General features: G+C 43.5%; 1 protein-coding gene across 1 annotated transcript in view; it reads right to left on the bottom strand.

Annotated features, from left to right (window-relative positions):
• Positions 1–17,572, bottom strand: part of PAK5 (p21 (RAC1) activated kinase 5) — a 303,256-nt gene that overhangs the window by 53,031 nt on the left and 232,653 nt on the right. The window lies entirely within an intron of this gene.

The raw sequence follows: 17,572 nt of genomic DNA, 5'->3' as shown, positions 1-17,572 counted from the left end.
TTGGTTTGTGACTATGAGTATTCTAGTTGAGAACTTAACTATTATTTGCTTGCTGTTTTCTGGGTCAGGGTCTAGGTAGCAACGAGGTCTAAGGAAGTATCTCTTTCATTAATCTATTCATTTACTGAAACAAAAAGTCATTTCTATGGGCAGGGAGTACTTGGAGATGAGACAAGAGTCCACCATCTGTTTCTTACCGTGGGTAGTATGTATAAGAATCTAATATTACTCTTTAAACTTCTCATATGCTATATTCACACCTGAGCCTGTGTTCCTCAAAAGCAGAGCTGAGCCAAAGGCTTGCACGTGAGTAGTCTATTTTGGAAAATGAGGTTAGGAACAGTAAGGGGGTGACACAGAGAAGGGGAAGTCAATTCAAGGGTGTGTTATCAAGCTGGCTATCTGTGGGCTACTGGGGCTCGGTTTTCCTGAGGAGCTATGAAGCCTGTCTCAGAAATGACCACTCAAAGGAATGAAGATGGAAGGATTCATCCACCTGCTCCCATCTTCTGTGTCAGAATGGCTGAGGGGACTCCCACAGGCGTCACACAAGGGGGCGGTGAAGAAACCGCCACATCTGATACCAAAGGTAAGCAGTACAATGGAGGGGAGTGGCAGGTTGCCTCAGCACTGGCCAGAGGAAAAAAGGCTGGCCTAAAAGACATGAGATGGGGCACAAGAGGCATCCGTGCACCCTCTTTAGACACAGATTTCACAGTAAAGAAAATTAAAAATGAAGACAGGGTTCTCTTCTCGCAAACCCATGGGCATGGATACCAGTATGCTTGATTGACGTAGCAGATATGCTAGGTGGCCACCAAAGATGTGTACTCCCCTTCCACTGTGTAAAGGTATTGCTGCAAAGCTGTTCCCAGCCAGAACCACATTTCCCAGCACCCTCTGCATCTGGACAGACCATGGGACCAATTCTCACTCACAGAATGAGAGCGGGATGTGATATGTATCCCTTCCGGGCCAGAGCTACAGAGAAATGCCTTTTCTTCTCTTTACTCTCCTGTGTGCCAGCTGAATGGAGAAGACCTGGCAGGCTCCCCTTAATGGCGAGGGGATGCTGGAGCCACGTGGTAGAATGTACATTGCCGAATGACCACATGGGATACCATGCTCTGGTTAGGAAAATCCACGTTGGATATTAAGTGAGACATAAACTTCTATTTTGTTGAGCTTATTTACTAAGATGTAAGGGTTAATAAGTTACAGAAGCTAGAATTACCTTAACTAATATAATAATGATTATAGTGAGTCCAGAATTAGAAAACAGACGAGGAATTAAAGAGAGCGGGTAGGGACAGACTTGTTAGTGTTCCGATCATGTGTGCCCACGCTGACTCCCTATAACTGGCCACACCAGCTGCAGGGATACCAAGGGAAGCCTTGTGAATTATGAACCTTAAGCTCACTTTCCAAAATAAATTCACATACAAGCCTTTGTCTCAGCTCTACTTTTGAGGAGCCCAGTCTAAGATGTGACTACAGCACATGGAAAGTTTAGAGAATATTATATAAGAATTTAATATAGAAGAAATGACACCGAGCACCTGAAGCCTGAGACAGAGCACTGAGAGCTGTGAATAGAAGTGCTTATCTCAGCTTGATTTGAGGGTATCAGTAAGAGGGGGACCACATCTGAACAAATGTTTTATTTTTCAGTATTTCAGGATGAGATATAAACTCACGCAGGGGAGAGGAAGAAGGCACGTTCATTAGAGCGTATCACATAGGCCAACCTTAGAGTTTGATATCAGTCTCTGTGATGGATTGCTTCTGAAATGGGCACAAGTCGTCCCCCCACCCCCTTCTATGCAATGTGACTTTATAGTCCTTCAGACCAGGAGGTGGTGAAGTCTATGCTCCCACCCTTGAATCTGAGATAGCCATATGGCTGGCTTAGACAAAAGAGAGTGGACAGAAGTGACATCACACCAATTCTTAGTCTGGGCTGTGAGAAGCCTTGTCAGCTGTTACCCTCTCTATCCCCTGCCTCTCCTGGGTGAAGAAGCTTGGGCTGGCCTGCTGGAAGATCAGAGATGAGCCATCCTAGATCAGCCAGCCCCAATTCAATTCATCCATATGCCTCTTTCCTCCAGGCTGCCCAGAGCAGGGCGATGCAGAAGAGGGGGCAGGGAAACCAGGAGCTGGGCCCATTTTTACTGCGGCAGGTGAACCAGACTGCCAGGGGAGGAAAGATTTGTGTGCCTATGGGTAGGGATGGCAATCCTTAATGTGGCCAGAGAACAAAGCAGTTGTATGAGTAGAAATTCATTAGAGATGACTCCTGGGGTGGCAGACTTCTCTTAAGTGAAGCCTCTTAATCATTGAGCTACTCGACACCTGCTTTTGCCCATAAAGGATGATGAGTCAGCATGCAATTCCAACAGGACATGGCCAAGGCTTATCTCAGAGTTGCTTTCTTTTTTTTTTTTTTATGGCTAAAGTTATTTGAAATCGGCATAACCTCATGGTTAGAATTTGGGTTTTGTTTATACAGACCATAAAACAATCAGTCAAAAATGGGCATTTTGGCAATTGTGCAGTTCCCTATCACCACTTAAAAACTCTTAAGCCATTAGATACCAGGCTGCTTCAGCAAATTCAAGTTATTTGTAAGGTATCTGTCCCTTACTATTCCAAGATTTGTTTTATTCTATCTTTTCAAACTCTAAAAATTCATGTTTTAATATATCAAGAACTTTAAAAATGTAGCTACTGGAACATGTGAAATTAAATATTGGTTTGCATTATATTTCTATGGGATAGCATTGATCTAAAATGGGAGATGGCAAGCTACGGTCTGTGAGCCAAATCCAGCCTGTTTTCGTAAAGAAGTTTTATTGGAACACAGCCATGTGCGTTTATGTACAGTATGTGGCTGTTTTTGGACCACAACAGGCAGAATGGAGCAGTTGTGATGGAAACCACATGGCCCATGGCCCTCCACAGAAAAAGTCGGCTGACTCCTGAACTGGACTGTCACCAGTTGTCCCTGTCTTTTTTTTTGGGGGGGGGAGGGGGAACTGTTCTAGTAATTGATTCATGGGCTGCACCAAAAAACAAAAACAAAAAAAGCTTCCTGGTGAGTTGGGTGCACTGTGTGTTAGTGGGATAGGGTCACTTGGCACCAAAACTGGACTCAGTTCCTTTATAATCCGTGCTTCTATGGCAAATGGGGACGTGAAACACAGGTCGTTCACTCCTGAAGCAATTGTGTGTGTGGGCCAAGTCGGTTGATTGAAGAAGCAATGGCATCCTGTTCTCAAAGGAATTCTCAGGCAATAGCAGTCAGAGGCACAGCCTGGTCAGGTTCTTGTTTGGTGTCAGGCATCACGGACATGATGCCATAGACAAGAGCTGAGCACCCTCCACACAGGATCTGAGCTTTAAATAATTTGTGAGATCGATTAAATGACTGCCAGTATTCCATGAATCAGCTTCAAAGAGCTTCTAGTCACTCACATTGACCTAAACACTGCTTGCCAAGACAATTAGTTATGGGTTTCCCCATATTCAACCTTCACAAGACCTTGAGATAGATAGCATTATTACCATAGAGTACAAAGAAGGAAAATGAGGCTCAGAGAGGCGAAGCAACTTGCTCAGCGTCGCTCAGCTGGCAGGGTACTGCCTCTCAATATATGAAAATCACAGCAGAGCCCGTCAGCATCCTCAACTTTAACCTCTGAGGGTGTGGGAAAGGAAGCAAAGCACGCAGGGACAAGCTCCATCCCCCATAAGACAATGAGGAGAAAGTAAGCACACCCAAGGCAAGTTAATAGAAAATATTTCCAGAAACAAACTTTCTTGAGGCACCTGGGTTCCTCAGCTGGTTAAGGGTCCAACTCTTGATTTCGGCTCAGGTCGTGATCTCAGGGTTGTGAGACTGAGCCCCGTGCTGGGCTCCATGCTGGGTGTGGACCCTGCTTCAGATGCTCTAAAGAGGGCACGTATTGAATGGAGCACTGGGTGTTATATGCAAACAATGAATCATGGAACTCTAATGATGTAATGTATGGTGATTAACATAATAAAATAATATTAAAAAAAAGATGCTCTCTCTCCCTCCTCTTCTGCCCCCTCTATAAAAATTTTTTTTTTAAATTAAAAGTAAAGAAACAAACTTTCTTAAGGAAAGATGTTTAAAACTCAGAATTATGGGAATTGGGGGGGAAAACAAGGTGATTGCTCTCTGGAATAACTAGCCTTTACAGCAACTTCAAAATTCTGTCACCACAACAAAGGAAACATCTTGTTACATCGCATTTGCTCAAGATTTTGACATTTAAAAATTTAATAGAGAACAAAACATGTAGTCTACACATCAGTTGCTACCCTCCCCCTGTAAAAACAAACCAACTAATTACATGATTCTTGAAATACTGCTACTATGCAATGCTAAATGTCAAAAGTTTTTCTTTCTTATAGACTATATAAAGATGCACAAGGCATATTTAAATTTGGTCAACAAAATTTTACCTCTGAGTGTCCAAAGTTTTCATTTTTTTCCACCTGACATTTTAAGCAATTTTAACAAACATGAAAAGGATCTCTTTGAGGCATAATACATGTTAAGAAACTTGTTAATCTGGACATAAAACTGCTAGGCACTTAAATAACATTTTAGAGTATAAAGTCGGTATTGTTGTTATGTACTTAGTATTTCAGAGATGGACTGGTCTTAGATGGCAAGAAAAAATTATGTTCCCCCATGGGAAAAAAAGGTAGAGAAAAGCTGGGCTCTAAATGGTCCAAAATTTCAGAAACATTGAACTTCAAAGTCCATTAAATATTAAGGTCAGCTTTACCGAACATTCCTAGCTATTAGTCACTCATTTCTCTTTAGTCATTGAAGTCAGAGAGATGATGGTTACCTCCAGGGGATGGTTACCTCCAGCGGAAGGATGGTCCCTGGGAAGAGGCCCAGGCGAATTTTCTGGGTGATGAAAATGTTCTGTATCTTCATCTGGGTCATGATCATCCCATGAATGTATGCATATGTAAAAATATAAAAAGCTGGACATTGGTGATCTTTTATGCAAATTATTTTGTTAAAATACATTAGGGTGACACCCAACCAAGTGGTTGCTTGTCTTTTCCAGCAAATATGTAGCACCCTGAGGGCAGTCTCTGCAAAGTTGGGACACCGGCTACATCCCGGAATCAGTGTTTGCCAGGTGTTGGCAGGTAGGGTCAATAAGCATTACCGTGTGGATGAATGATGGAGTTTAAGTTGGAAGGCAATTAACAAAGGAGGGGGCTGATAGGTAGGCATAATGCAGCAGCACTGGAAGACTGGAGGGCCAAGGGAAGGAGAAGAACAAATCTTGTGGGGTATGGTTTTGAGTGAGCGACCAAGTCAGAGAGAAGGCAAATCTGATCAAAGATACGAGACTGCACACTGAATATTCTAGTAACTTATCAAGTGCCAAGGAAATAATGCTATTACAAGTTGGGAGGTCACTTTCATCCTTAATTTCTTCACCTTTCCCATTCGTGGAGCCTAGTGCCTCTCTGCCTGCTAACTTGGCTCGCCCAGAGAAACCTGGAAGTCTGTGAGGCTTTCCTTCTGCCCAGCGGAGGTGCTAACTCCTCACTTTTTTTGTTTGACAAGCTATGTACAGAATAGAATTGTGTGGTTTCTCTTTTCTTTTGCAAAATAAGATCCCTTTTCCCTCAGAGATCTCTCTCCATCCGGCCATCTTTCCATCTATTCAAGGTATAAGACTGTCCACATTTAAAAGCTTGTATCTCTTTGGAACTCAACAAAATGTTTAAGAATGCACCGTGGGGTTTTCTAACAGCCGAGGCAGTGGGAGGCTCTGCTTTACCTGGCAGCTTTGAAGGCAGTGGGCTCTCAGCCATAGTCACACACCAGAGTCACCTGGGGGACTTTATGAACATTTGTGAAGCCAAGGCCCCTCCCCACACCAATTACATCTCCAATGGCGGCTCCAGGTGGCAGTAATTTCTAAAGCTCCCCAGGTGAGTCCCACATGCAGCCAAGTTTGGGACTGACACTGCTAGGAGAGTTTCTCCCCTTGCTTCTCAAAGTGTGGTGCAGGCCAGCAGCCTGGAACTCCCCCAGAAGCCTGTTAGGGCCACAGACTCTCAGCCCCTTCATCCTGAACTACGAAGTCAGGATTTGGCATTTTAACAAAACTTCCAGGGAATTCATACATACAGTGAAGCCTGAACAGCACTGGGAGGCCATTTGCCTGAGGTCCCCTTTTCATAGCTGAAATGACTTCAATTCTATAGAGAGTTTGAACATCAGTCAATTCTCCATGAGACATGCACACACAGACGCACAAAGACACCGACATGTATCATTTGCATGTTTAGATGTGTGTATGTATATCTATCGATCTGTATTATCAAAGACAAAAATATTCCTTAATCCTTGAATTCCAGATTAATAGGGTCATTTCTTTGTTCTACATATTAGAAAAAAAAAAAAAAAAAGGGAACTGCTCCGAAACAGAAAAGGGAAGATAACTGGGGTAACATAAAGGGGAGCTCTGCGGTATTACGTCCCTAGAAGGTGTTCTAGGGCTTTAATGTGGGAGCACACTTATCCCATTATGACTGTGCTCCAACAATCCCTGAGGGCATACTTAAGGCTCGAATGCAGGCGTGTGCAAAGAGTTTGCTGGATAATCTTGTTCCCTCACTTAAGGGTATTAACAGAACAGCAAGAGCCCTTGCACACAGCACAGAGAGATAATAATCCGCTTCTCTCCTCTAAGTGGGATGCCAACTCCCTGGACAAATGTAAAGGGATTTTACAACTCCCCTTCCCTGAGTTATAGTTTAGATGAAGCTGGAGAGACACACACACACATGCCCACACCCCAGAAGAGGCTCAAACAACATCTTTCCTTTTTCTATCCATTGTGTTTCACATTATGAACAGATTTAACAAAAAGACATGGCAAGAAGCATGAAATCCAGGCCTGCTTTTGCCCTAGGAATCTTCTTGAAGACACAGGTCGCTAATAGCATTCCCTGTCCCCACAGAAAGACCTCATGGAACTTTTATTTACAAATTAAAGTTAAGAAAGCTTTGCCTTCTTGCAGGAAGGACTTTCTCCCACTCCCCTTTTCTACAGATAAAAACTTTGTAACTACTGGATTCCTAGGAGGCGAGGCTTGAAAAAAATCAAATTCATAGCTTAACTATTAAGTTCACATGGGAAGTTAGCACATTTGTGTTCTTTATTGTCTTTTCTCTCTTCCATGATTTATATTTTTCTGGGTCCTTCATCTTTTATTGTATTTATAATTTGCCAAATTTTCATCATGTGGGATTTCCCTGTATACTAGTGCCAATCCTTTTTTGGGAACAAAGTAGGTTTTTTTTTTTTTTTTTTTTTTAATTCCTCTCAATTATCAGTTCCTGTCTTTAACCTTCCCAGGACACTGGAGCAAGGTCGTCAGTAAGGGTCTTCCAGAGTGGTCTTCACTCGTTCAGAAAATACTAGCCTATTGCACAGAAGGAAAATGTGATAAAAAGCTGCCAATAGGGGCGCCTGGGTGGTTCAGTTAGTTAAACAGTCTGCCTTTGGCTCAGGTCATGATCCTGGGGTCCCGGGATTGAGTCCCCTTGCTCAGCGGGGAGACTTTTCCTTTCCCTTTGTTTTTCCCTCTGCCTGCCGCTCCCCCTGCTTGTGCTCTCTCTCTCTCTGTGTCAAATAAATAAATAAAATCTTTTAAAAAGCTGCCAATATCTTCAGCATATTCGAGGTGGGCTATGGAGAAGTAGCGGCTCAAGGATCTGTCAAAAATATGCCAAGACTGTACTCAAGAACCTATAAATAAGAATCTTTGAGATGAAGCCCAGGCATGAGCGTGTTTAAATCTCTCCCAGCTGATTCCAGTGAATAGCCAATGTTGAAAACCAGTGCCCTGGGGCAATACATCTTCAGGGCTACCATTAATGCAAATGTCCTGGGCATCTTATTAATTTTCAGACTCTCATTCAGCAGGTCTGGCTCGGGGCACAAGATTCTGAATTTCTAACCAGCTCTCAGGTGAGGCTGATGCTGTTGGTCTGCAGAGCACTCTCTAAGTTGCAAGGTCCCAAAGAAGAGAATCAAGTTCCTCCAGTGGCTGAGCTGGGATTTGCGTACTGCAAGGAAAAGATCACCATTGTGTCATAGAGAGAACACTGGATTGTGAGCTCAGCAATCGGAATCTAGTCTAAGTTCTTTTGTTGGCAACTCTGAAGCCTCCATCAGGTGCCTTTACCTTGCTAGGTCTATGGTTCCCGTCTCTGCTGAGGTGATCTGCTTGGCTCCCTTCAGGCTCCAAAATTCTGTTGTCTTGAAGACTCTCTCCATGTCTCAGCTGCTCCAAAAAGTCACAGCTCCTACAAAGCACGAAATCTGCAAAGTAGCTGGCTTGATTGAAAAAAATGATCTGAGGGGCGCCTGGGTGGCTCAGTCGTTAAGCATCTGCCTTCGGCTCAGGTCATGATCCCAGGGTCCTGGGATCGAGCCCCGCATCGGGCTCCCTGCTCCGCGGGAAGCCTGCTTCTCCCTCTCCCACTTCCCCTGCTTGTGTTCCCTCTCTCGCTGTGTCTCTCTCTGTCAAATAAATAAATAAAATCTTTGAAAAAAAAGGATCTGAGAGGTACTTAATGTCTGGGAGAGAATATTACGGGCACTAAGTGGAGTTTGTGTATACTTCCCTACTCTTTTAAATTCCTAGAACAAGCACTGCACCTCTACTGTAAACAACTCTTAGATTAGATACAAGAGCCTATCCTGTCACAAACCATTTGGTGTCCTGACACAGTTCTCTATTAACAGTGTCAAACTGTGGTTCATTGCTGCAAAAGAGTTGCCAATTCTCCTCTCCTGTCTGTATCCAGGTTCCTTTGCAAGGAACCCCTGCAGCTCCTCCCATCAGGAGATGGGGTCTGTTTCCCTTTCCTCTGAGGCTGGCCTTGACCACATGACTTGCTCTGGCCAAGAGAACGCAGCCAAAGCGATGCCGTGCCTCTTCAAGCCTACATTTCTGGAGACTGGGCAGCTGTGGACCCTGCCCAGCTGCCTGAGCTAGCCTGGGGAAATGATGAGAGACTCGAGGAGCAGAGAGAGGGGATCCCAGCTGAGGCCACTGTAGCCCAGGTAGCCCCCAGCCCCCTCAGTAGCTGACTACAGACCCATGAGTGAGCCCAGATGAGACTAGGAGAGCTGCCCGCTGAGCGCAGCCAAATCGCCACCTTGCAGAATTGTGAGGGACAAGTGCAGCAATAGCTGTAAGCTCTTTAAAAAAGTACTGCGATAAAATAGGATTTAAATTTACCTTTTTAACTCTGTTTAAGTGGGTATAATTCAGTGGCATTAGGTACACACTGTTGTTCGACCATCACCACTATGCATTTCCAGAACTTTTTTCATCATCCTGAACAGAAACTGTACCTGTTCAAAAATAACCTCCCCTCCCCCTACCCAAGACCTGATAACCTCTAATCTCTTTTCTGTCTCTATGAATTGGCCTATTCTTAGTTCCCCATATAAGTGGAATCATACAATACGGGGCCTTTTGTGTCTGGCTTATTTCACTTAGGTTTCAAGGTTCATCCATATTGTGGCAGGTGTCAGAATTTCCTTCCTTTTCAAGGCTGAATAATATTCTATTATATGTATAGACCACATTTTGTTTATTCATTCATCTGTTGATGGATCGCCTTTTGGCTACTGTGAATAATGCTGTGAACATTGGTGTATAAGTATCTATTTGAATCCCTGCTTTCAATTCTTCTGGGTATATAGTGATAAGTAGAATTGTTGGAGCATATGGTCTTATGTTTAACTTTTGAGAAACTACCAAATTGTTTTCCACGGCACAATTATACCATGCACTAGCAATGCATGAAGGCTCCAATTTCTCCATATCTTTGAAAACACTTATTTTCCATTAAAACATATGTATCTAGCTATCGATAGGTCTCTATATTTAAGAGCTATCCTAATGGGTATGAAGTGGTATCTCACTCTGATTTTGATTTGTATTTCCCCAGTGAGTTGTGATGTTGAGCATTTTTCCAAGTGCTTATTGGCCATTTGTGTATCTTCTTTGGAGAATGTCCACTCAAGTCCTTTGCCCACTATCCAAATGAGTTGTTTGTTGTTGAGCTGTGGAAGTTCTTTCTATATTCTGGATGTTAATGCCTTATCAGATATTTGATTTGCAAATATTTTCTCCCATCCTGTGGCTTGTGTTTTCACTTTCTTGTGTCTTTTGATGTACAAAGTTTTAAATTGTGATTTTTTTTTTTTCTTTTGATGCTTGTGCTTTTGGTGTCCTAGCCAAGAAATCATTACTAATTCCATGTCAAGAAGCTTTTCTTCTATGTTTTCTTCTTTATAGTTATTTATTTGCTCTTATGTTTAGGTCTTTGATTCATTTTGAGTTAATATCCATATGTAGTGTAATGTAAGGATCCAACTTCATTCTTTTGTATGTGGATATCCAGTTTTCCCAACATCATTTGTTTAAAATATTGTCCTTTCTCTGATATATGGTCTTGGCACCCTATCAAAAATCCTGTGACCATAATTTATGTAAGGGTATGTTTCTGGGCTCCATATTCTGTTCCATTGGTCTAGATGCTTATCATTATGCCAGCACCATACTGCTTTGGTTTTTATTGTTGTTTTATACTAAGTTTTGAGATCAGAACATGTGAGTCCTCCAACTTTGTTCTTTTGAAGAATGTTTTGGCTATTTGGGGTCCTTGAGATACCACATGAATATTAAGATTCATTTCCTTTCTGTTTGTTTTTTTTTTTTTTTTAGAGAGAGAGAGCGCACATGATGGTGGGGAGGCTCAGAGGGGGAGAAAATCTTAAGCAGGCTCCACAGCCCAGCACAGGTCAGTCTCACAACCCTGAGATCATGACCTGAGCTGAAATCAAGAGTCAGATGCTTAACCAACTAAGCCATCCAGGCACCCCTATGAAGTGTTTTTTTTCTACTTCTATAGTGCTGTTGAGATTTTGATGGGGAGTGCACTGGATCTGAGGATCGCTTTGAGAAGTACTGCCATCTTAACAGTCTTCCAATCCATCAACACAGGACATCTTTCCATTTATTTATGTCTTTAATTTCTTTCAGCAATTGTTCTGTAGTTTTGAGTGTGTTTTAAGCTCTTTAGCTTCAGAGTGCTTTGTTATCCAACCTTATTTGTGATAATAGCTGGCTGATCCTTTGTTTATGTTAGGTCATGCCAGTGACTCTAACCCCACAGGTTTCTTCACTGGCTAGAAAGCTCCTGGCAAGGAAGTAACCTTGGTCATTTGCAAAACAGGTTGTCAGGGGGGGCTTCTGGGTGGCTCAGTCGGTTGGGTGTCCAACTCCTGATTTCGGCTCAGGTCCTGATCTCAGGGTCATGAGACTGAGCCCTGTATGGGGTTCCATGATGGGTATGGAGCCTACTTGAGATTTTCTCTCTCCCTCTCCCTCTGCTCACACTCTCTCTCACACACATTTGCTCTCTTAAAAACAAACAACAGGGCAACAGCTTCTTCCTTGTCCTCATGTTTCATGTTTCCATGGGGGGTCTTCCACTGGGACAATGCTTTTGTTCTCTCTTGCCTCCCCCACTTGCTTGAATGGATGTGACTTATCTGATTGGGGGGATGGAGAAGAGTTAGGGCACATGCATGGCTCCAGGGCCCTTCTCCTTTTTCTGGACAGTCTTCCTGTCTGCATGGCTTGTATATTCTGCTACTTCCATGGGGCAAGGACCCAGAAACTTCTCTCCTAGAAGTCAGCAGTCTCACTGACCCAGTGCTGGCTGATAAGGAGTGTATGCAAGTGATTCCCCTACAGCAGGCTGGGTCAATAGCAGCTCTGCAGAGCTCTCTCATGTAAGCTGCAAGGTGAGGTGAAGGTGTGTACTATCAGAGGCCTCATTAGTAAAGGGGGCTTCATAATCACAAAACTAATATCTGTATCGCAAACCATCTTTCCTGCAGGCTAAATACAAAGGAGAATCTGTGAAGATATGCACACTGCCCTAACCTCATGTGCAAGTATAATAATTTGAATCAGTCCTGGAAGTGGGAGAAGGCCAAGCAGGAGTACTTAGGAATTCAGGGAGGGAGGTGCTGCTGGTGGGATGGCAGAGGGAGGACATCAGGAGAGAAAAAAGGGGCCAAATTAGAAAGTGTGGAATCATTACATTAAGTCACCTTGTATGGATCTTTCACTATGTGCTACCCTCTATCTCTTGCTTTTATTTTTTTATTTTATTTTAAATTTTTTTTAAAGATTTTTATTTATTTATTTGGCAAAGAGGAGACAGCAAGAGAGGGAACACAAGCAGGAGTAGCTGGAGAGGGAGAAGCAGGCTCTCCGTTGAGCAGGGAGCCTGATTTGGGGTTTGATCCCAGGATACTGAGATCATGACCTGAGCCGAAGGCAGACGCTTAATGACTGAGCCTGCATCCCTAGGGGGCAAGTATTAGTAAGCCTCATGCTACAAATGAGAAAAGACAAGTTACAAGATTATCCAAGGTTCTATAGCTTGCTAAAGGTTGTAGTAGACTGAAATATTGCTGCAATTCTTCACCCCCTTCCAGTAATGATTAGATATCCCACTCTTTGCACGTGCCTTTTTAGTTCCTCCCAGTAGAGCATGTGCAGTATATATCCCTGATCCATTAACTTTGGGCTGGGCCACGTGTCTTGCTTTGGCCATTGGAATGTTAGTGAACGGACACAAGCAGAGGCTTCTGTGTGCTTCCTTGGTTTGGCTTGGTTCTTTGAGTTCTCACCATCTTCCCTGAGAAGAACGTGATCTGGGTAGTTGCTTATCCAAGAATCATGCCAACAGGCATCCAGAGCAAACTTGAACCCAACCTAAACCCTACAACCAGTTTCAGCTGCCCTGAAGCTTGAGGTAGTGTGGCCCCACCAACCTGCAGACCCATGAGCAAGAAGACTATTTGTTGTTCTAAGCCATTACCTGTTGGGGACTGTTTGTTATACAGCACTTTTACCAACCAGAGTTGACCAGTAAAGTAGTGAAGTCAGGATTAAAATCCAGGAATGTCTGAATCCATAGCCCTTGCTTGAAACTTCCCTAATATCCATCGTAGAGAATAACACTGCCCATGGCTAGCCCACTTGTCTTCAGGTGTCTGGGATGTGACTAGCACAGACGCTCACCTGCCATGCCTTTGTCATCTTTATGGACAGAGCTTCAGGCTGATTTGGCACTCAGGCCCTAATAATCTGAAAGTTCCTTTTGCGGTTCATCCTATTCTTACTGTTTTGTATTGCAGTACTTTCCATGCTAGATTGGTAGCTGGCAAAAAGCTGGGTTTACATGCAACATTTGACAGAGCTGCTCCAAATCAGTCAAACGTGACAACAGCATCTGAGCAAAATGCAGAAAGGACCCTCTATCAAGCGAAGTTGGGTTTCCTTTTAGGGAATAATTTGAACTTAATCCAAGATTCCAATTCTTCATCTTGCCTGAATGTGTATGTCATGGGGTGTTTGCAGGCAAAAATATCCACTTGCTTACTCTAGTCTCTAACCAGAGAACAACAAAAGTAAAAAACAAAGCAAGCAACAAACAAAACAAAAATAACATGCATCATTAGTCACGCATTTTGGTTCCTATTCCTCTGAGTCACAGATGGTTGAGACAGAGGTGGCTTTGATGGGAAAGCCAACTTGATTTATTTTGCCCCATTTTGACTTGGCACAAAACCCAAGAAGCTGGGTGGGACTCTTTTCGACACAGAAGCATTGCAGAGCGTAGCAAGCTGGTAGGTACGGTGACCTGGAGAAGATCATAGATGTCTCTAGACAGAAAAGCAGCCAAATTGCCTACAGGCTACCTGTCCAATGTCACAATGGCTTTCTAGGTAGATGGAGCTCTTGGGGAACCATGCAACCTTTGGCCTCTCCCAGGAAGTGCCTCATGCTGGGGAGGGAGGACACATAAGCAGCAGGTAGCTTTATGTGGTGGGGAAGAGGTAGTGATCCATCTTCTTAATCTCTGTCAACTCCACCTCTTCTGTCTTCCTCCCCTACTTCTGAGAATCCCTTCTTATGACACCTCATTCCCCAAAGGCTTCAAGCTCTGTCCTACTTTCATCAGAGAATCAGCACATCCTGGCACCTAAGGGTTTCAGCCTCTCCCTGGCTAGTGTCCAATTCTCACAGGGCTTCTGCCCCGGGGGAAAATTCAGGACTGTCTTTCCACATTGTTCTTCTTGACCAGCTAATGTGCCTCCTGCAGATTAGTCAGCCTAAACCATCTGGAATCCAACTTCTTGTTTCCAAACAGCTTTTGGATTCAAGTTGTTTTTCTAGATCTATGGATAACATTACAGTGCTTTTAATGTGCTATGCACTGTCTGAAATTTTCTCTCTCTGTTTTTCTATTTAATCTTTAAAACAACTCGATGAGGTCTGTCCTAGCATTAATCCCCAATTCACAGATATGGAAACTGAGGCCTGGGCCAGTAAATAGAAAAGCTGGGTAGCTGAACCCAGGCCATCTAGCTAAGATTCCACATCTTAGCCTGCACAGTCCCATTGCTAACATTAAAAAAAAAAAAAAAAAAAAAAAAATATATATATATATATATGTATATATATATATATGCTGTATCTCCTAGGAGCTGTGTTAAGGGCTCTACATATACCGTCAAATCTAATACACCCCATAACCCTATAAGATTGGCAGAATTATCATCCACATAGGACATAAGGAAAGGGAGGTATGGAGAAGGTGAAGAGACCCAATCAAACCCACACAACCGGTTTCAGTGGAGGAATGAAGGCGTGAAGCTCAGAGGACAGCCAAGCGGTCCAAGAACACGAGGTGAAAGGGCTCCTTCCTGGGATGGATCTGAACCGATCATCAAGCCTCAGGGTTTTCTTTCTGTTTGATTTTCAATATCGTTTTCAAAATCAGAAGAAAAATATTTTAAATATCAAATATCTTCTCTGCAAAACCTGACAGGGTATTTTCGAAAGAGACGTGTACGTAAAGTGTACAAACTCTCAAATTAAAGCAAAATGAATAGGGGGGACGTCTAAAATGAATTAATTTATGGGAAGCTGCTGAAACACTATTTGAATCATTGAGATTAAATCTGCTTTGCTGGACAAGTCCGCTTCCACTGCATTCTATTATTGGTGGTAGATTGGTCCTGACAACTCTAATAAATTAAACTGTCCAGCTGCTGTCCCTTCATCTGATGCCACTGGTAACAGACACAAGGATGAAAGAGGAGAAAGGGAAAACTCTAGTGATGGAGGATATTCAGTACGATGAAGGATAAAGCAAAACACTTGCAAATTTAGCAAATGAAGGATACGTCTTCACCAAGTTATTCCCATCATCTGGAAGTATGAACTTAACCCCTCCCCCCAGGATGGGAGAAAAGGTTCTCTCTGCAGCCAGACACCAGGCTTGTGTGACAGGGTACTGGGGACCTCATGATGATGGGGGTGGGGGTGAGGGGTGGGAGGGGAGTGGTGCATGGGAGGTAGCCGATTACACTCTGTAGTCTCTCTAGGAATGAAAAGATACCTGCCTTCACTTCCCCTGGCCCAGACCAGTGATTCTTATTTGCCAGCTGACTCATTGGCCTTCAGGCTGAGCCATGAGAATGAGTCAAATGAAGAGGTTGCCCACAGCTAGAATCCATTTGTGCCACCCTAAGCAACCGAGCTAGGGCATCACCTAACAGAGTGACAAGAATCAGAGACACCATAGTTTAGTCCTGTCCACATACACAAGCTGTGAGCAAAGCACAAGCAGGAAAACATTGATGTTTTCCAGGCAAAGACACTAACAGGGACTGAGAAGGCAAACCATTCCTTTCCCCCTGTGAGGCGGGTGTTTATGGTGAGGGACTGCACTGGGCAACTGAACCCATCATCCTTGAGCTCTGAGACCAACCCTCAGCCACCAGCAGTCAAAGCTATTAGAGGTAAGGACATCAGGGATCTTCTGCATTTGGTCACTGTGCATGCTTTACTGAAAGATTTTATACTAGCAAAACAAGAACACATTAAAAATGACCAATTTGGGCAGATTTTCTATTCTAAGAATTTGGAAACCATGGCCCATATATTAACTGGTTGGTCTTTAACACAGATAGTATTATCTTCGTGTTCAAAATTCAAATGAATCCTCAAAAACTGTCCCAAATGAAGTAGAAAGAAACACAGACAGGACAGATGGACAGCAACACTTTTACAGCCAGCCCAGAAAAGATTTGTAATCAGCAAGTGACAGTGGAAGAAGTAAAATGCAGGATGGTAATTTTCATGATGTAGCTAAGTGTAGTAGGTTTTTTGGTTTGGTTTGGTTTTTAAATTAGACCCAGTGATTGTTTTGTTAAGAACCACACAGGACAGATTTCAAAGACTCAAGTCTGCCCCCTGGTGTTCAATATAGATAAAAACAACTGGAGTTGTTTAAGATGCTTTTTAAAAGGCATCTTATTAAAGTATCTTGGTGATCAGGCTGAAATTACTTTACCCAAGACTCATTGTGTACAGTGGGCCAACAAAGCCCACCACTGTTTTTGTACTCAGTGTATTCAGAACCAGACTAGCCACTATGGAGATTACCAGAGGAATGGAAGAATGAGCCTGTGCCTTCCAGATAATCAAATTCTTATTAAATCCCTCCCTTACATGCTGCCCCAGGTAGACTTTGAACACAGGGCCTGCACTATCAGCTATCTCTGCCCGCTGTCTTGTGGCTTTCTCAAAGAAAATCACTGGGCCATTCCCTGACCAGAGAGCCAGCTCCATAGCCCAGTGTGTTTGCAGCACGCAGAATACTATGTTTCATATCTTAAACTGAATATAATCCAGGATATGTGCCTGACATTTGAATTACAAATAGGCAAATATAAGGTGCTGGCATATTAACAGGACCCTAAGTATTACCTCTTTCTTTCTGTAAATTCCCCTTTGGTCTTTGTAGTAGACACTGTGGATAATCTTCTGGGATCCACGTGGATCTCTTTATTGCTCCCATGGGTTCCCTCCCTGGCTCCTGTGTGCTTTGCTTGCTGCTAACGGCCAGTTTCTGTAAGTGATCTTTGAAGGAAGGCCCCAGGACTGTTGGAGCTGCTCTCCCTGCACAGACAGACAACAGGGGTACTTGGGAGTTCACGTTCCATCTCTTTCGTTCCTGGTGAGGTCCTCAGCCCATCTGCTCATGGTGGGAGTGTGAAGTCTGGCTCCTTGCCTCAAGTGGGAATCAAGTCTGAGGAGTGTTCTATGCTCCAGAGTTCTCCATGGGATTGGGCTGAGGCTGGAAATTTGCCAGAAGCTGCCCATTGCTTAGCCCCTTTCTTCCTTCTCTCTCTGCCTCTTTCTTTCAACCTCTTCCGAGTTTTTCCTGGGAGCACTTCCCTGGAAAATCCTTTGCACAAGAAAGAAATCTTCACCTTAAGGTCTCCTTCCAGGCAACGCCTCATCGGGAAACAGCCCTGTTCTTTTCAAATTCTTTAAACAAGCATGAACAATGTCATTCTGCCACCACGACCCCCCACCCCCA

The sequence above is a fragment of the Zalophus californianus genome, chromosome 8, assembly GCF_009762305.2.
Source record: "Zalophus californianus isolate mZalCal1 chromosome 8, mZalCal1.pri.v2, whole genome shotgun sequence".
Lineage (NCBI taxonomy): Eukaryota > Metazoa > Chordata > Mammalia > Carnivora > Otariidae > Zalophus > Zalophus californianus.
Note: the sequence above shows the minus strand (reverse complement) of the source record. Positions and strands in the feature narration are given on the sequence as shown.